At 44.3% G+C, this 21,437-nt stretch overlaps 1 long non-coding RNA gene across 1 annotated transcript in view; it reads right to left on the reverse strand.

Annotated features, from left to right (window-relative positions):
- The window catches only part of LOC138247305 (uncharacterized), a 228,836-nt gene extending 217,683 nt beyond the window's left edge, over positions 1-11,153 (reverse strand). Inside the window, exon 1 of the long non-coding RNA XR_011194424.1 lies at positions 10,996-11,153. This is a non-coding gene — a long non-coding RNA (uncharacterized lncRNA). The remainder of the gene's footprint in view (positions 1-10,995) is intronic.
- Positions 11,154-21,437: the final 10,284 nt, after the last annotated feature.

The following is a 21,437-nucleotide window of genomic DNA, read 5'->3' on the forward strand; positions in this document are numbered from 1 at the left end:
TCCGGTGCTAGGCGCGGTCTAGGCGCAGACAGGTGCAGACAGGCTTGCCTCAGGTGCGCCTTTGGCACGCCAGTGGCGTGGCAGTGCAGCAGCCGCCATTAAGTAGGGAGGGGGGAGGAGAGGTCACTCTTGTTCAGGATTAGATACCTCCCTATCCAACTGTTTGTGCATCCTTCAGCTGAGTCCCAGGCAATGACCACGCATCGTAAGTTTGAAGGCATCCCATTCCACAGAACGTGATGTGGGTGAACCTCCATTAAGTTCAAAATAGTCGCTAATCTGTTATATGGTTGAACTACAGAATGCTGGGGCTTCCAGTGCTGCAGGTTGCAGTCATCATGTGGGGACGGGAGGCCGGGCGGTCCCTCCGCAGTCGAGTTGAAGGTATTGAGGGTTGTGGTTGGAATGGGTCCGTCCTAATTAGTCTGTCAGCACTATCACTGGAATCAGGCTAAAAGTGCAAAGCAGTCTACCAAGGCAGATATGTAAGTTGTGTGGGGCTGAGTAAAATGAATATACCCTAGAGGTGCCATTGTAATGACACCAAACGTCTGTTGAATGCCAGTGGCTCAGCCAGTTCACCAGGGATGGGTCATTAGAAGTGGCTGCAGTGCATGTCAGGGGCAGGAAGGACATATCCAAGTGCGTATCTAGCACATTATTAAAATCTCCTCCTATAAGCCGAGGAATATCACTCCACTGAGCCAGCAGCCTATTAAGTGTGTGTAGAGAAGGAGTCTGATCTGTGTTGGGGGCACATATGTTACCAATAAGAATGTGGTGATCACTTAATCTCCCTTTCACACATACATAGCAGCTGTTGGCGTGTATAGGGAGCTCTGTCACCTCAAATGGGACCCCAGGCCAAACCCATATTAATACTCCCCGCACACATGAGGAGTACTATGTGGAATATACCTGGCCCGACCATGTACCCATAAGCGCGTCCACCTCTGATGTTGTCAGATGAGACTCCTGGAGTATGGGTATGTCAACCCTTCAGATAGGAGTATACAGCAAATCTACATGCTGGGGTGTGCATGTCGCGGATGTTCCATGTTAGCACATTAATGCGAGCCATGAGGAGAGCATTAGCACGCCTGGGCAGTATGTAAAGCACATACCTTCCCCTTAATATTATTTATGTGTACAGTAGAGCATGGCAGAGTTTGCTGATTAATGTCATCAATTTCCTAATAGGGAATGGGTTATACAACAAGGAGCATTTAACAGTGTACTGTAACAACAATATAGTGAATACCAACAGGGTAGCACACTGAAACACGTGGCCATCCAAACTAGACAATATAATCGAAGATAGAAGAAGACTGGCCTTGCAGCAGGGGTAGGCAGACGGAGGTCAGTGGTCATGAGAAAAAAGTGCAAGGTACTGGCATTGGGGACAGCACATCACACCACCTTGCTTAAAGCATGACATTTGTGGTAATTCATGCATTTCTGTACATAAATACTGGCTGCAGCTGACAAGTGACATTGTCTAAATGAAAAAGGCAATCATATAATGCATTATGCAAGGCACTGAGGACATCGTGAAGATAGACTGTATCAGATGATAGAATCCACTGTCTGTGGGGTTATGTCCAGTGGGATGTGCGAACTCGGCACAGAGGGCCATGTAGCCATGGAGCTCTCACCATTTGATGAGGGAGAGTCCAGAACGTCTGGGCTGGAACAGTGCCTTGCGTCCGAGAGCGCAGCCGCCTATTGTAAGACTCTATGACACTCCTGGAGCCTTTGCTCCAAGTCCAGGGTGACAGGGGGGGCCCCTATCCTCGAACGCGATCCTCGGCGCCCCCATCGATCACGCTGAGACCTTCCATCTCTTATTCTCTCCATCTGTGCAGTTGGTTTGACCATTGAGTCCTTCAAGCCAAGACAATACTTTCTCAGGGGTGGTGAAGAAATTTGTGGTGTTGTCAGCCATTACACAACGTTTAGCTGGAAATAGGAAAGAGTAGGCAAGACCCATCTCACGTAGTCATTTGACTGGTAGAAATGTGTTTCGTTGTTTCTGTACAGCAATCGTATAATCTAGGAAAAACCTAACTTTGGCATTGTCCACCTGTATGGTAGTGAGCAGGCGTGTTTCCTTTAATACCACATCTCTATTGCGATAGTGGAGAAGGCCTATCACCATCAGGCACGGACTGGCATCCGGCAGGAGTCATCGTGCGGGGACACAATGCGCCCGTTCTATGGAGTAGAATTGTAAGAAGGCGCCTGGGGGAAGAATAGTTTGTAACCAGTCTTCAAGATATCGCACTGGGTCTTGACCTTCAACACCTTCTGGCAATCCCAACAGTCCGATATTGTTTCTGCTGGACTGCCTTCCGCATCTTCTGCTCGTTGGCCCAGTATATGCACCTGTTCTGTCAATTCTTGTAGAGAGGATTCCAGGTTAAGTGTTCTAGGAGGTAGTGTTGCAACAGTTTGTTCCGTTAGTGTCACCCTGTCCGCTAGCTTTCTATGATTCGCATGAAGATGGTTTAGGTCAGAGGCAATGGTGTCTATTTTGAACTCCAGAGTTGTTTGCATGTTATCTATTGCCAATTATACGGTATCTAGTTTGTCCTCTAGTGTGCTGGGGCATGTTAAATTAGTTACAGCAGTTTTTGGTTGCGGTGTGGATGCCCAAGATTCCAAGGTGGTTGGGTGCCCCACAGCATGATGACGGCCCATGTCTAGATTTGCTGTGTTGCCTGAGGTTGCAAATTGGCACAGAGCGGACAGTAGCACAGTTCTCTCTGGGCGGGTGTTTAGGTGGATATCTATATCTCTACGCTACCAGTGCAGCTGCCCCTTTCTTGATAGTGCAGGCAAGTGCGCGTCAGACTGCACATCAGGGCCGTAGTGTACATCAGGTAAATGAGAGCACCTAGTGTGCCATGTCCAGGATCAGTGTAATAGGATACTATTCAGCACCCTCCTGCTCACCTGCTGTGCAAGCACCACTACTCACTGGGGAATCAGCAGATCATGTCATCGCCCCAGTCGGGCTGCACCGGTTGGGCATAGAAGTACACAGACCCAGTCTGCAAGGCCCATGCCCAGTGGTGGTGATGCAACACCTAGGGTCAACTCAGAGTCCTGCAACCCAGTCTTCCACAGCGGCTGCACCCCCCGGGGCAATCTACGCATGTAGCGCCTCATGTGAGGGCAATGACGGCAGCAGAAGGGGCACCAAGCGCAGGCATTAAAGGGAAGCTCCCATAGTTTTCAATGGGCCTCTGGGTGCTTTGCAGGATTAGCGTCAACATTTTTTATGCTAATCCTGCATAGCGCAAGACTAGCGTACAATGATGATGGTAGTACCCCTGACTTCCGCCATGGTGTGCCATATTTTAAATAAGGCGCACACATGGTGACGTTAAGGGGACGCAAGAAAAGTGGTGCTGCACTAACTGCAGCACCACTTTTCATAAATATGCCCCTAGGTTTCTCGCCAGCTTCATGTGATTAAAAAATACATCCATGTATAGAGCGATAGATAGATAGATAGATAGATAGATAGATAGATAGATAGATAGATAGATAGATAGATAGATAGATAGATAGATAGATAGATTCACATTGGGTCATCCCTTTTCACCGATTGGACTGTCAGTCAAATTTAGCTTCTGCTCACCACAGCATAAATCATGGGGCAATCAGTTAGCCCACTTCAGCCATTGGCTTTCTTGCACTTAGAGTGATAACACGTCTCTCTAGAAAGTAGTGCACTTCAGCGTGAGGGCTCGTAGTCCAATATATTACTATGACAATGTTTTTTTCCATTCCTTATTCATTCTTTATGTTTTTTACGGTCTGACTTGACAGTGAAGCTGTTGCCAGATAATTATGCAAGCATCACTACAAAGGGGCTTTGACTCTGTACACATGTTGGGAGCCAGGAGTAGATGCATGAACATCAATTCACCAAAATACTAGGGACAGCAGAATTGGCATTACAGGCCCATTGACCTTCAATTTCACACTTACACAGATTCTTACACACACACACATATTTACACTTACACACATATTCTCTCTCTAACATAAACACACACCTGCAAGCATGCACACAACATACATTTAAAAAGCACTTTTTTTACTTACCTTAGCTGCCAGGGAAGGCTATATTCCAGCTGATTGTACTTGATTTGTTTATTACACTAACAATGAATAATGAAACATAATTCACTATAAGTGTAAAAAAAAAAAGAGAGAGAAAACAGAGTGGAGCCCCAGCCGACAACCATAAGGATGCCTCTGTGTTACTTGCACTGATTTTGCCACCTCTGAGGCCAAGAGTCACAAAGACAGTGCCAGGGGTAGCAAAGTGTAGGCCAGGGGCCGCAACTGCAACCCATGGTGACCTCTAAATGATGTCTATGGGTACATGTTTTGATTGCGCAGAAGTTGTGTGCTTTCACTAAAAAGTGCTTGCCCTCCACATAGCTGTGATCATTTTGTTTATTTATCTAGCTGCCTGCGCTTGAGCTTTTAGGGGCACACACAACAGTGTAATGCTATCACAGTGTCTTAGATAACTTGATAATTTATACTGTTTTTCTCTGGCCGCAGCACCCCCATGGGTTTTTTAGGTCTGGCTTGACAGTGCAATTGTCGCCTGACTTTTTAACTTACCCCAATATTATTCTTCAGTTCTTTCCTTCCACACAAATACATATCCATTCCCATGTTATGGACTTGTAAAGCTTTGCTTTACCATACAACATTACTTTAAAGCCAGACCTATTGGCATTGCCAATACTTGTTAATTTCTTAGTCACCTTTGTGTGTTCATATTAGGTCATCAATTTGCAGTATTGCAAAGACAACAGTACTTTTTTCTTGCTGTTTGCAAGAATCACATTTTCCTGTGTGAGCATTAAAATTAAAAAGTGTTTCTACACCTGTCTTAAGCATACATCCCTGCTAGGCAGTGGCGTAGCGTGGGGGGTGCAGGGGGGGCCGGCCGCACCGGGCGCAACATCTTGGAAGAGACTAAATCCACGGGTTAGGGGGCGCAAATTACTTGCCTTGCCCCGGGTTAGGGGGCGCAAATTACTTGCCTTGCCCCGGGTGCTGACAACCCACGCTACGCCACTGCTGCTAGGAAACATTTATAGCGTTCTATTAAAATTATATAGGATGCTCTTAGTTTTTGTAGCATAAACATGCAAAAAAAAAATAACCATCACACCAGCTTGCCAACACCAGACCCACTTCATATGCCAATATATTTTAGTGGCGATATACTGGCAATTATATTCTATTACCATACCCTTTTTCACTTGCTATATCTTTGAGTGTGTATGTCATTAGCTGAGGGTTCTAGCATAGTCCTCTGAAGCTTCCAAAATGCAATCATTCACCATCTTACAAAGATTCCACTTTAGACTGGCTATACCATGTGGTCCATCTGTGATGCTGAAACTGTATATACAATTTTAAGGGACGCTCAGGAGATTTTGCTGGAGAATCCCTCAATCTGTGTTACATCACTGTCTGACTCTTCAGTTCCCTCAAAACTCTGTTCGTCACCACTTCGAGGAGGTTTCATGAAGGCTATTGTAGAGAGACTCCCTGTTTGTGGATCGACAGCTTTATCATGATGTACATTCATTACTTAATACGCTCCTGATTTTAGAACAAATACAAAACAAGCATTGGAAAAACCAATAGGTTTGGTATGACTGCCAGCCGTTTGGCTTTGTCTATGCTTGTTTTGTCATGGTTTTTGCTAAACGTTTTTCCGGCCGGGTAAAGCACGTAAGCCACTCTGGTGGAAATAACGAGTCTCCGTCACAGCAATCGATTGAAGTGAAATTTTTAATGGACAACCAAACTCCCAACGAGTTTCGGAAACAAAGTTTCCTTGCTTATGCGCTTTCCCCGGCCGGAATAACGTTTGTTTGTATATATATACATATATAAAACTATTTACAGTAATTCAAAGACAATAATACCTTTTGTTTGCTGCTGCGGAGCATTCAAATTAAAAGCGTTTTACACCTGTTCTATATACACGTGCCTGCTAGGAAAAATGTATAATGTTCTAATAAATTGACATACGACTGTATTTTTTTAGCATTGATTTTTTATTGCAAACAAATGACCGCCACATTTAGGGCATGTGAAATGTTAAGAATCCCTCAAGCTGTGTAAAGTCATTGTCTGACTTCTAATTCTCTCAAAAGTCTGTTCTACCTCACCACCTCGAGGAGGCTTGGTGAAGGCTTTTGTACACTGAGCCTCTCTTTGTGGATCGATTTCTCATTCACAGCTGTATCATGATGTACGTGCATTACTTCATACTCTACTGATTCTATCACAAAAAAGAAACAAACACTGGCAAATTCAATACGTCTGGCGTCAACTGCCAGCTTTTTGGCGTTGTTTGTCTTTGCTTGTTTTGTCATGGTTTTTGCTAAACGTTATTATTGGGCACAGTGACAGGGCCCTCATTAACAAAAAGAAAAATAGTGGTTATGAGCAAAAATATTTTTTGGTTTAAAAAAAGACACATGGCCATAGTACTTCCTGGCACTTCTTGTGAAAGGGCAGAATGCTGTCACTCGCAGAAAAGTTAACAAACAGCTGAAGTTGGTGGACCATTGTCCCATGCTGTATGGTGTAGTGGGCAGAAGAAAAATATGACTGACACAAAAAGCCACCATAAGTTATTTTATTATATATATATAATTTTAGCAAAATCTCTTGGCTAACGCTAGACCTAAAAAACGTAACCCCTACTTTAGTTAGTCTACCCCATATTGTGGCTCACACAATGCATTGAAATCTAAGGATGGACTGAATGGGAGCTATGCAGTGAAATGGTCCATGTTCTGCCCAGGTTCTTGTGACTTTGGTTTTCTTTGGATTTTACCATTTAACATTTACAAATAATTCACATTGATTGTTATTTCAGAAGATACATCCCGGGCACCTAATAAATTCCATTTTTAGTATCAATATAGTATTAATAAATTATCTCACTCAAACAATACAAACCAAGGCACAACATAAAAAAATAAATTTAAGAACTCTTAGCACTCTAAAAGAACTATAACATGTAAACATTTCCAATTCAAAGCCTATTAGTATAACAAAAACTATTCTGCAATCGTATATCATCGTACATGCCTGCGCAGAAATACTCCCCAGTCTCTAGACTATACTACTGTCTACAATATCACTAATCAATATAAAGAATATTCCTTAACAATAATGCATACCACGGCTTTACACTACTGCGTGGAGACCCGAAAGAAAGCTCTGGTGTATTATTATACTCAAAATACACATTTTTCATTGACGCCAGCTCTGACATATCTTGAATCCATTCGAAAATGGTAATAATAGGGGATGTGCAGTCACGTTGGCAGCCACAAATTTATTACATTCTTTTTCTGCACATTAAAATCTTGCCCTTTGATAGAACCAATGCATGATAATAAGAGGAGCAAACACTGGATGAGCTGCACTGAGCCCAATAAAGGAAGTTTGACTGGCACAATCCTGTTGCAGGTTGCATTATAAGTCGGCTGAGGGGGAGATCATGTGGCTTGGATTGGAAGAGTACAGGACTTGGACTCTACAGCTGAACTGAAACCTCGCCCTGCAGTGATGTTGTAAAAGCACAGAGACCCTTTACCGGCTGATGTGCTAGTATTAAGCTATTTGCAGTTCTTCCCCTGTTCTTCCCCCTCTCTTTTCTCTTTTGTCTTATTTGATTCATTAGTTTATTTTCTGGGTGGATTCCTCATATGCTTCAACTGAATTTGCTGTTTTTTAGAAGTGGAAATTGTGTATGTAATTTTGAATGTTATATTTTATTATTTGATATGTGTCTTTAATGCAAAATGATTACGCTTATTTGGATTATTTGGCCACTAGGCCTCTACTTGGGTGTTTGTGATTTGAAAAAGTTTGAATGTTATACTTTATGATTTGATATGTGTCTCCAATGCAATATGATTAGGATTAATTGGCCTTCTTTGGAAGTGATCAATATATAGATAATTTGCTTTGATACATTTTGAATTATGAGTTTGAGCTAGATTTTGTTTGCTTAGAGCTGAAAACCTTCAATCACGAGAAAGAATAAGTAATTTGATGGACATTTTCTTAATAAGTATCAGCAACTCATTTTTATCACTTTATTGTTGAAAATGAATGAATTTGACTTTAATGTGAGGTATATTTTAAATTACTATTTTTCATAATTTTGGATCTGGGTTTCAGTGGAATCAATGAATTTGACTTCCTAAAAGAAAAAGAGAAAGTATTTTTTCTATGTCTGTTGGGTTTGTGTACATATTGTTGTGGTGAATTGGGCACAATTTTCAAACAAGGCCATGACAAATACCCTTACGGGTTGAAACGCGTAGCCGAATAAACTTTTGAAAAGATGCTGACACGCTGTGTGCAGGTTTCCTTTTTGTGATAAAACGCTAAAGGACTGGATTATAAATGATAAACGGGGATCTGCACCTGTTTGCCAGGCTCAGCCTCGATTGGTGCATAGTAGAATTGCTGAACTGTTGGAGACATATGTATATTTATATATATATATATATATATATATATATATATATATATATATATATATATATATATATATACACACACACATACATATACATATATATATATATATATATATATATATATATATATATATATATATATACTGTATATAACATTTTGTAACGAAGGGGAATGAATGAAAGGTTTATTTCAGCCTCCGGGAGTGCAGCGTCTTTCTTCTGAGCATATATATATATATATATATGTGTGTATGGGTGTGTGTAAGGGCAACCAAAAATATTTACAAACCGGAGAATGGTATTGTGATATCCTGATGACTCATGAAGCCAAAAGTAGTAGATGAACTCATAATAGAAACTAAAAATTACCTATCCGTTAAAGAAGGATCAGTGTAAAGTGATGAGATGATATGGGAGGTCCGTAAGGCAGTGATATGGGGTAGGCTGATCTCAGGAGAAGTACGTGACTCTAAAGAGAGGGAACAATAGACAGCCACATCAAAGCAAGAGATACTGCAATTTGAAGAATACATGATTAACTCCTCAGACAGATTTATGAGCCAAATATTAGCTAAGAAAGATTAATACAAATCAACAGTCATTACAGCAGCCTATATACTATTTGAGAAATGCCTGCAACTGTTTGAGGTGGGAGACAAAGCAAAGAAACTCTCAGCTTGGAAGCAGAGCCAAAGAGAGGGACCACATCACATTAAAGAAATTACCATGCCAAGAGGCAATAAGACCATAAGGACCTGTAAGTGGCAGGAGTATTTGCACATTACTTTCAGGACTCTATAGTTCTGTATTTAACTGCTTTACTCAACATTTAATTGAAGAGCACAACTAAACACTGAAAGAGGAAATAACGGAGGTAAGGAAGGCCCTTGCACAGTTACAGTCAGGCAAGACACCAGGCCAAAAGGGATTGCCACTAGAGCTTCAGAAAATAAAGGCCAGACTGACAGGCAATGTTTTCAAATGCTCCTACATACACATAATAAAAAAAAGATGTCAGCAGATTTGAAAGCAGCATTGATAGTTTTGATTAATTAAAAGAGAAAATCCATAGATGAACACCATTATGCTCAATATAGATGCTCAACTGCAAGATTAAAACAATGGCCCAATTACTAATAGGCTGTTGCCCATAATTACAAAGCTAATCTACCAGTCTAATCTGGTTATATGCCTCAAAGATTCACAAAGCTTAATTTAAGAAGACTCCACAAAACGTGGTGGGTACATCCAGAGTAAGGGAACCAATCACTGTTGCGTCATTAAGTGCTAGTGAAACATTTGACTTTATAGAATGGCTATTTCTGTTTCACTTGGTAGACAAAATGATAATTGGCCAATACTTTCTCTCCTGGACTAAATTACAATACCTTTGTAAGAAATTGGGATATTAATTGGTGGGGGGTAAGTCACTAAATAAATCTTGGCTCTAACCCGTATAGCTACGGCACAAAGCAGGCAGGTTTAACTTAAAGTAATAAAGGCAAAACAATAAAAATTCCAAAATGAATTTGAAAAATAGAGTAAACTTCCACAGTGGGAACCAGAGATAAGATTTTTTACATTTTTCGTAGAAACAGCACCAAGCAACACAAAGTGCCAGAGATAGTCAGTAATCGCAATAGAACAGGATTTAGGTGCAATTTGATCCTGACCGCGACGGAGCACAGTTTGTTTATACTAACCAGGTGAGGTATGGTCTTAGAGCCTGATTTAGAGTTCGGGGGATGTGGTTACTCAGTCACAAACATGACTGCCATAGGGTTTTTCCCAGGGAGGTCACCGCCCTTATATTTATCTTTATGAAATTGGCCAAAGCAGGGTGTGATTACTCCAAATGGCGTTTATTTGATTTCCTATACAGAATCCTAAACCGTTGAGATAGTCATATGTATATCTACCCCTATATATATATATATATATATATATATATATATATATATATATAGTCCTTCTCCACTCCTTATTCCTTTCCGTGTTGACTGGTTCTTTTGTTCTTTATCCTTTAGGTCGTCAGGATTTCACAGGGGTCTGACCCTTGGGTGGACAGCAAGAGGAAGGGAAAAGCAACAACAAGCCATGGTCAGGTAAGTGTTTCTATCCTTTATTTGCATGCGATAGGGGAGGGGTTGTGAGGAAGTCCCTTTTGTGAAGCACAATTCCTTTATGCATACTGCCCAGGTGTCCAAAAGAAATTGGAGGGGGGTATTTTGGATCTTCTTTGATTTGTGTCTTTTCTTTCTTGTGTGCGTTTTGTTATATTATTCTTCTTTATTTGTGATTCACCATCTAGCGCTGTTTAATTAAATGTGCCCAGGTCTTCCCGTCACCTTTCTACCTGCCCTTTGTCTTCCCTGTCCCTCCCAACTATTCCCATCCTTTTCAGTACTGGTCTGATATGACCGCGCAAGCGGTCACGTACCTGAAGTAGCCACGTCCCTCCAGGGACATGGCTGGATCCTCTGCGTCTCCTGAACCTCTCGGCTGCTCCTCGCAACTTGTCCTCTCCTCCGTGGGTTGTTCTCCTTGTCTCCTTCCCCACTAGGTCCTTGTTTTCTCTCTGGCTCGCCTTCTCCTCGTTTGTTCGGTCCTCTTCCTCATCTCCCATACTCCTCCCATCGTGCCCTTCCTGCTCTGTGGGGTTTTCCCTTCCGCTGACGTATGCACGGTCCTCAATGGGCCCGGACGTTATTCTCTTCGGAGTCCTCCTGGGGAACTCAAACATCGGCCCAGGCTTCCCTCGACCATTGCAAGCTAACCTTCGCGGGACAACAGCATCTTCAGTACCTGATAGCTGTGATATTGTTTTTCAGTTAATTGAGTTATCTTGTTTGGTCGTTTCTTCTCTAATAGGTCTGTCAAGGGTGCAGCCTGTGTGGAATAGTGTAGTATAAACCGCCTATAATATCCCACCAACCCCAAAAATGACCGTACGTTGCGTTTGGTTTTAGGAACAGATATTTGCCTAATTGCTTTCACTTTATCCATTTGGGGTTTTATCCGTCCTTTCTCAATGACGTACGCAAGATAGTTGATGGAACTCCTGGCTATAATACACTTTTCTGCATTCGCGGTCATCCCTGCCTCTTGTAATGCTTGTAGAACACTGGATAGTTGTTCTAAGTGTTGGTCCCAGGTGCGACTATATATAACAATTTCATCAAGATAGGCCACTGCATGTTCCTGATGGGGTCTCAATATTACATCCATTAGATGCTGAAAGGTAGCTGGTGCTCCATGGATCCCAGAAGGTAACACTGTGAACTGATACAGTCTGGAAGGAGTAAAGAAAACTTATTAGGATAGTGTAGAGGTATCTGCCAGTATCCTTTAGTCAGGTCTAGTGTTGTTAGATAGCGGGCTTGACCTAATCGTTCGATTAGTTCATCCACCCGGGGCATGGGATAAGTGTTGAAATGAGAAATAGCATTGAAAAAGGCAAAAGTCAATGCAGAATTGGACACTCTCATTTGGCTTTGGGACTAAAACCACTAGGGAACACCAAGGACTGTTGGATGGCTCTATAATACCTGCCTTTAACGTGTCCATTACTTCTTTTTCTACCAAGTGTCGTCGGGCTTCGGGAAGCCAATAGGCCTTTTATGTCATACTTTTTTCCCTTCCTCAGTTCAGATTTGGTGTTGTATGAAACTAGTTTTACTGGGTATTTTTGAAAATAGTCTCTTGTTTCTCGCAACTATGGCCATTATCTGGGGTTCTTTGTTTTTCTGTTAATTCTAAGCCAAGAGAGGCTTGTGTTTCCTTAACGTCTTCTTCAGACAAAGGTTGTAAAGGTATTTCTAGGGGTTTTGTTTTCGTAATGAGGAGGGTCAGACTATTCTTAGGGGTTGGAGTATCATCCGCCTCCCAAGTTTTAAGCAGGTTAACATGATATATCTGACTCTTCCTACAGTTTTCTGTGGTTTCTTTCCTGTATGTCACTGGGGTTATCTTTTCCATAACTCTATCTGGTCCCTGCCATTTGCCCAGTAGCTTGTTTTCGGTCGTAGGTAATAGGACCAGAATTTTACATTCTATTGATAGGTCTCTTAGTTTTTTTCCAACATCGTATCATCTCTTTTGTCTTTCCTGGCTGTCTTCTAGATGGGACCTTACATCCTCCCATACCCTGTGTAGGTTTTCTTTTAATTGTCAGGTATAGGTTAGTGTGTCCCGGGACTCTTCTTCTGTCTCTGCACACTATTCTGCGGCCATGTTCAACAGTGTCCTTGGTTGTCTCCCAAAAAGCAACTCAAATGGACTGTGTCCAGTGGACGCCTGTACATGTGTCCGAATTGCATACAATACTAGAGGTAACTTTTTGTCCCAGTCCCTCCTTGTCTCTGTTATGGTTTTTCTTAACATGGTTTTGATAGTTTTATTATACCTCTCTACCAGTCCATCTGTCTGCATATGGTAAACAGAGGTTCATATTTGCTTTACTCCTAGTAACTGACAGATTTCAGCCATTGAGCGTGACACAAACGGGGTACCTTTGTCAGTAATTATTTCTCTAGGAAATCCCACTCTGGAAAAAAAAACAATCAGGGCCTGGGCTATGCTCTTGGTAGTCATACTAGTGAGTGGTATGGCTTCGGGCTACCTAGTAGCATAATCTACCAAGACCAATATGTATTGGTATCCCTTAGACGAAGCTACCAGCGGACCCACTAGGTCCATCCCTACTCTGGATAAAGGGGTTTCAATAATGGGTAACGCAAACAGTGGAGCCTGTGGCTCATTACTTGGATTAACCAGTTGACACTTTGGCATGCACAACAGTGCCTTCTGATATCACTAAACCCCTCTGGCCAATAGAAACGACAGAGTAAGTATTCCTCTGTCTTGTCTCTACCAAAGTGACCCCCTCCCGCCTGACCATGTGCCAAATGTAACACCTGCTCCTGGTATACTCGGGGAATGACCAAATGCATTTTTATGGACTCTTGCTGTTGAACAGTTCTGTATAATAACCTGTTTTTAACAAGAAAATAAGGACCCACCTGTCCTGTTGGGTTAAAGACAGCCTAAGACCAGGCATGCTTTGGGGTAGAATCATCCCTTTGGCATACACTGAATTCCCCTGAAGTAGACAGGACTTTCTTTTCTTCAGGACAAGGAACCTATTCGCCCATTGTGTTGTCCAGTCGATATTCTGCACTCTGGGTCCTTTTTTGGCTTCTGATCAGTTTTTCCTTGTCTTTACCAGGCTCTATCTCATTTGTGAAAAAAAGAGCTTCTCTCCGCCATGTATTCATGGGGTTCTGTTTGATCGTAGTTTCCAACAGGATTTGAAAAGCGGGATAATCAGTTCCTATTATAATGTCTTCTAACAGGTTGGGTAATCCTCCAGCCTGGACCTTCTCATCCCATCCCCTCCAGTTTATTGTTACCTCCGCTACAGGATATATTTTGCTGTCCTCAAGTACACAACTGATTACCACTGTCTCTTCGCCTATTCATTGCTCCCTGGAAACCGGTTGTTCATTAATTACTGTCTGACTACACCCCAAGTCTATTAGTACTTGTCTGGTTATTTGGTTTACGGTCAATGTTGTCACATACCGAGGGGCTTGTCCTCCAGCCCATAAGACTCTACCTCTGGCGAGGCCTATTCCCATGGTTTCGGGTGCTGGTTGTTTAAGGGGACAGTTCTGAGCTATGTGGCCCAATTCAGCACAATTGTAACATTGAGGAGTTTGGATAGGTTTCTTACCAGAAAAGTGTCTGGTGGGCAGTTTCTCTATGGGGAACCCTGTAACGGTCTTTGGATTTGGAGGAGGATGGATAACCTTTTGGATCTGGGTCATCCCTTTCCCCTGGGTCACCATAAAGTCAGGGGCTCTATGAAATGCGCAGGCCAATTCAATAGCAGAAGATACTGTAACATCAGGATGTTGTTTTATCCAGTTTCGAGTGTTAGCTGGTAGGGCCTCTAAATACTGTTCCAACAATATGGCATGTAGGAGTTCCTCTTTTGAGCCTTCTGTGGGTTTCAACCATTTGTATCCCTCATCCTGTACTCTGTAAAAGAGAGCCCGGGGTTTCTCCAGAGGGGTCCACTTTGGGGTCCCAAACATCGGCCCAGGCTTCCCTCGGCTATTCCAAGCTATCCTTCGCGGTGGAGCCCTGTCACAGTGACAGAGACCCTGTCTGCCATATTACAAACCCATTATATTCTATGAAAATCATAATATGGTAGATGGGATATCCGTCTTGTTTGTGACAATGTAATACATCCATCAAACTCTAAATCAGGCCCAAAGATTTTAACTTGTAACTTTAGTCATTTAAGTCAAATCCTTCACAGGAGTACACTTCTAGAGCCCCACGGTGCTCAGGGAAAGCACTTAGAGACTCACAGAGTTGCAGGAAGGGCCACCAGGTGGGTCCAGTCCAGGTCCAGTTGCCACTGGTCAGCTAGGTAGCTGCAGGAAAAGGCTCTTTACAGATTATTGTGTCCCTGTAGCTTTAACTGAGGGTATGTCTTATGATCCTTGGAGCCCACTTCTCGGTCCTGGGTACAAGAAGGAGATCAGGTGAAGTCTTCTGCTCTTCACAGCAGGCTCAGTCCTTTGACAGGTCCATGAGTGTTCTGAAGTGGGTGCCTGAAAATGCCACTGTTATGCCTGGCTTGAATTAGTGCACAGGGATTACCTCTGGGGATGCCCTAACCAATGAGATAAAGATTGCCAGGGCTAACCATACCCACAGTGGTCATTTTCAAGATGGAAGAAGTCTTCTGCCACACTAAACATAGGCGCAGAGGGCAAGGGTGTGTGGGGGGTGTACTATGGCAATCCCAGTGTTTTCCCGCAATTAACACTAAAATCCAGTTTTAGCCAGTCCCTGTATCCCCCAACAAAATTTAAATCAAACGTCTGGTAAAACCAAACTGAGCTTTCAGCAACCAGACATTGGATATGCACAAATTATTTTGATATGTTGGTTCTCTCCTTTAAAGTACACCCCAATGTCACATGAAAAACCCCAGCAGACCTGTCAAGCAGGTCTTGTCACTCCAGCAACATCTGATACTGTGATGTCAAGAAGAAGCCCTCTATGTTGCAGGCTGGTCTGGCAGAGGGAACAAAAGAAGGATGCAGGCCTGGGTGTTTGCTACATCTTCTTTTGACAGGGTAGGAATCTTTGAAGTTAATCAAGTCCTTAGGCCCAGACCACACACTATCCTGTCAAGTGCAAAACAACACCTCCTCACATCCATGGTCTTTTACCTCTGACCTGGGAGCAAGTTCACTCCTCTGTCATACCGATTGAGATGCTAATTACTGACTGGCAGACATGTGAGAGGAAAATGTAGATTAGGGGCCTCATTATGAGTTTGGCAGTCTGATGGTATCACCGCCGCGGTGGCAGCCGCCAAAAGACCGCCATGTTGGCAGTCATTATGCCACCGTATTGAGGCACACAGCTCAGACCGCCAAAAAACAGCCAATTTCCTGAAACTCCCAGGACACTGGCAAATGAAAAAAAGGCGGTTCGACCACCAGCCCCGCCAGCCTGACAAAAATCAACTGATCAAATTATGATCCACAGATCACAAGAGTGGTTTTTCCATGGCGGAAAACCATTGGCGGTCAGTGAGGACACTATACCACATTGGCTAGTACGAATATCCCACTGCTTACATACATTCACACACCTGACACACCTACACACTGCACTTTAAAACACACCCCTACACAACACACAATCCTTTGTAACCAGAACGCCACTCACAGCCAGACACTAACAAATAAATTTATGTCTAGCTAAACAAACAAGAGGCACCCCTACACAATTCACTCAGCACACATCACACACTTGCACAACATACACAACACACTATCTTCAAAACCACACAATACACAACAACCATCACCCATTCACATCACGGCACTCACACCTCATCACAAACATTTTTTATCCTTTTTTCACTACCTCACCGTCTTTACCGCCGCTACCATGTCCCGACAAAAACATCCACATTTCACCGATGATGAGTTGAGGATCATGGTGGACGAAATTGGCAGAATAGAGCCATACCTACTCAGACCACATGTCCAGCAAACTCAATAGCCAGGAAAATGGACTTGTGGCAAAGGATAGTCGGCATGGTGAATGCAGTAGGCAGTTACCCATGCACAAGGGAGGAGATCAGGAAGAGGTGGAATGACCTCAGGGATAAGGTATGTTCCATGGCATCCAGGCACCAGCTGGTGTTCCTCAAGTCTGGCGGTGGGCACCCACCTCCTCCTCTACAGTTCACATTATCGGAGGAGAAGATCTTGGACATCCTGAGGGCCTGACAGGAATACCTGGGGGAGTGAGTCTGGTAAGTCATAACAACATTCATGTCACCAAACAGTTTTGTCTTGCATGCTCACTTCTCACCCTCCGCCACCAAAATGACCAAATACCTCTCACTACCATGCCACATGTCAAGTACACAAACTTTGTCCCACAGTGTTTGGGAAGGGCATGTGAAGTCCTTTGAACTGACAGCACTACAACTCCCAAAAGACACTGTTCCACCGTTAACAAAACCAGAACAGTGCACTAAATTTGAAATGTCTTGCATGTGAAACTAACAATCAAAGTAATCCATCCTGAATGGTCCACCATTTAACAGTTCATGGCAATGACAGCTATTCAATGATCCACTAACAGTACCATTACAAGCAGATCACAGCTACAGCTGTGTCCCATACCAAACTGGACTCTGAGAAAAGCTCCCTAATAATGTTACATACTCACCTGAGGGGGCACCTAAATGCAAACTGGACGCACTTTGTAGTACATCCAGACAGCGGCCCAGGTCAAATTGTAACACCTATATTGTGTGTCAGCTCTGACACCATTGTGCATTGTTCAGCTTCTAGTTGACTCAGTGATGCCATACACCTTACTAGAAGAGAAATGTACATTGTCATGTCTTTACTCAGACAAGATAGGCAGGTATTAGCAGCCATCTAAACACCAACATACTCGAAAAGCTTGGGACATGCTGTACTCTGTTGGAAAACACTGTGTCCCACATTGCACTACCCCTGATTAAGTAGCAGCAGTCTTTGTCATTTCAGGGGATCATGTAAAGGCAGTGTGTACATCTCACATACCATGTTTAGTTATTTAATTTATACATCACTTGTTGCATCACTTACACCAATGGTGTGTTCCACTTCTCCTACAGGTAACCTTGCCTTCCCAAACATGGAGAGGACACCAGAGACTGACACTACCCCTCTGGATGAAGGCCCCAGAGAGGAAAACACCCCTGGATGTCTGGACACTGAGGACAAAGCTGGCCCATTAGGGTCACCTGATCAATCAACAACTGTCAGCCTCACCCTGCCAACAATGACTCCTACCAGCTCTGAGGGAATTCCTCAGACGCCCCACCTTCTGTAGCAGAAGAACCTATCCTGCAAAACTGGACATCCACCCAGACATCCAGAAGGAGGAGATTCCAAGACTAAACGCATCACCAGGAAGTGAACCTCTCCTGATTGGTTCCCCTTGTGTGTGACTGATATGCCCTGTTGACTTTTCTGATACCTAACTCCATTTTCCTTCTGTTTCCAAATGGTGAGGAGCTACCCTGATGACTTCATCCCCCATGACTGAACCCTTCACTGTTAACTTTTTGTCATATCTGTTTCTTATCACTCATTTTGTTGCGCACTCCCCAATAAATACCACTTAATCACAGATCCTGTGTAAGTGTGATGTATCAACTATATACAGCTGTCATCTTTGACAACTATTGTACCAAAATGTTCCTCTCCAATTTTATACCTTTGTTATGATCCTCACACATGTACTGAACAACCAGGATACATATTGCATTAGGATTGAAACATAGACATGATCCAAATCACCTGTTTTGTACATCTCCACATATTTATTTGGAGAATGGCAATCAGCACATTGTGAAGTCATGCTGTGGACTTCAGTGTTTCAGCTTAGGTGTTGTTCACTACCAATCCACAGAATGCAGATGTTAGGGACATATCAGTCTATCATCATCCTAGGAGGCAGACAGATTGGTTCAATGTATCATCAGCTAAAGCCTTATCTCATACCCATACCTTATCCTTCCAAATGACCATACACCATGAAACAGACAGAGGTCAGTACTAATCTCCCCAGTCACGGGACCCTCCACTTACCATGGTCAGGTATCTGTATGCTTGCCACTCACTTATGTCAGTCTTCAGCCACATGCACATTGGTCTGCAAGAAGAAACACACTGACAGCTATGCACAAGGTAGGTCACATACAACACAAACCATAATGATGGTGGGGGTGTGTGGTCTGGCAGGCCCGCAAGATGGCCGTCACCCTGTGAGGCTCCGTGAGGCAGGAGTTTTTATCCTTAATTTATCCAGCCATGGGGGCTGCCCGCTGATGAATCCTGATGGGCATGAGACCATCAACTTGCTGGGGCCCCACATGAGGCGTATTTGCCCGGAGGTCAACGTCAGAGTGTGGGATCACCGCAGTGGCTGTGATCAGGCCCGGCCACGTGGAGACGGGCCTCCTTGGGTCACCTCCCCAGTTGCTGTCAGAGGCCTGAGGCAGCGGAGGTGAACCTGAGGGCTGCCCTGCAGGGGTGTACCCGATGGTGGACCTGCAGCGAGAGGTGAGATTGGACCGGTGTGTGGGGGCCCTAGCCGTGTGAAGGCCTGAAGAGATCAGTAGCACTGTGGATACCCCATCAGCCAGTGTAGCCTGGGCCTGAGGATGAATGCTCTGTGTGCCTGGAGCTCCTGGGGAACAGGACGTGGGTCGGCCCGCAACTGAGGATGTTGCTGGGCCTGACTGGCCCTGTGTGGCCGGAAGGGGGACCCTGCGTTCTGGCCCCGTAGCGAGGTAGCTGCCCCGGCCTGGCAGTGCTGTGGTTGCCGGAGGAGATGAAGGTCCCGCTCCTGGCAGAGGAGTGTCGGAGGTGCGGGGGCCTATAAAAACGCAGGTGAGAGCTGTCAAGTGCGGAGAGAATCAAAAAGGAAGCATGAGCAGAGCACCCAGCTCGGGAGACGGGCCTGGTCTTAGCGGGGCTTCGTGGGCCCTGCGGGTGCCGAACACCATCAGAGGGAGCCTGTCCCAAAGACGATGCAGCGCTGGTGTCTGTTCTGGGCATGTGTGCAATGGGGGCTGCAAGCGTGCAGAAGACTAGAGGAAATAACGGAAAACAAACTAATATAGTGGCTGAAGAATTTGAACTTTGCGCAACTTGCTTCATCACTATAGACCTGCGGCCAACTGAGTGGTGTTGAGCACACTTGAAAACCCAGGTGGCGACAGGTTAAAGCCCCTCGGGCGACATGGGGAAGTCAGATCACAAACAGGCCAAACTCCCCTTTGAGAACAAGAAGAAGGCTGGTCAAGCGAGCAGGCCAGCAGAGGAGATGGATCTGGAGCAGTCTCAGAAGAGTGAGGCCCAGTCATCCACAATAAAAGCCATGTTCATGGATCTGAAGTAGAGCCTGGCAGGCATAGATGCAAAACTAGACCACCTCATGGACCTCATGAACCACTTGAAGGACAGGGTAGATGACCATGACACCCGGTTGGATCAGGTGGAGTCCTGCTCCTCAGACTTGGAGGATGGTCATTGCGGTAGAGATGAACGCCTCCTCCAGATGGAGCGTGTGCTGGAGCTGATTCACAACAAGAATGAATTCCTTGAGGCCCACTCACATAGAAACAACATTCGCATCCTGGTAGTCCCTGAGTCAATGGACATGGGCCGTACGGAGGACTACGTAGAGACAATGCTCACTGTGCTCTTCCCCGGTAAGCTCATCCAGGTGTTAGTGGTGGAGCAGGCTCACAAATCATTGGGCCCGAGGCTGCCTTTTGGCACCCCGGCCCACCTCATCATAGCACGCCTGCTGAACTACAGAGACAGAGACGCTGTATTACATCTGGCCCGCAACCTCAGACCCACTACATATAACAATAACACACTCAGCATTTTTCCACATTACACCCCTTGGGTACAAGTGGCTCGCAGGGTGTTCATGTTGGTTAAGCGCACCCTTAACCAAACAGAAGCAAAATATTCTCTAATTTACTCAGCCACGCTAAGAATTCAGCATAATGGTAAACTACACTTTTTCACAGACCCAAAGCAAGCTGCCAAGTTCGTAAAAACGCTCCTCAAAAAATTGGCCCAGGCTCGAGTACTTGATAATGAAGAAGGAGGAGACCACCTCAGTGACAATAACTAACTTATAACGAGCCTGCCAACTTAGTATCATAGTGGATCACTATGACTGGTGGCGCAAACACTTCTTGAAGACGGGTACCCCCTGGCCCAACTGTCTTATCCATCTGTTATATCTCCTGCTCACCAACCCACTTTTGGGGGAGGTCCTACGGCCACACCAATGCCCGACTGGATGAGTCCAAATGAATGGTGGTTCATTGGAGTTTGGGTTGGGGTTTGTGCATGGGAATGTTTAGGGTGGGGTAAGGCTGTCCGGCCCGAATGGGGGGCTGACGTGGTTGGCGGGTTGGACGGGAGATGTTGGTTATAAATGTTTACACTTGTATCGCTAAAAGCTTTTTCCCTCTTTCTCACGTACTCACAGTCGAGGCTGTTACCTGCTGCACCAGCTGGTGTTACTGCATGGTTGAGACAGGAGCGGCTACATGCTAGATCACGATAATTTTGTTACGGTGAGATGTTTGACATGGGACGTAAGGGATCTGAATGATACTCGAAAAATTAGACTACTATCGGCGTACTTACAGTGCCATGCAAATGACGTGTGCCTACTACAGGAAATTCCCTAAGCCTCTGAGACTAAATTGTGGTTGCACACAGGTTGGATGGGGTGGTACCATGCTGCTAC

This window comes from Pleurodeles waltl, chromosome 7 (assembly GCF_031143425.1).
Source record: "Pleurodeles waltl isolate 20211129_DDA chromosome 7, aPleWal1.hap1.20221129, whole genome shotgun sequence".
In the NCBI taxonomy this organism is placed as follows: Eukaryota; Metazoa; Chordata; class Amphibia; order Caudata; family Salamandridae; genus Pleurodeles; species Pleurodeles waltl.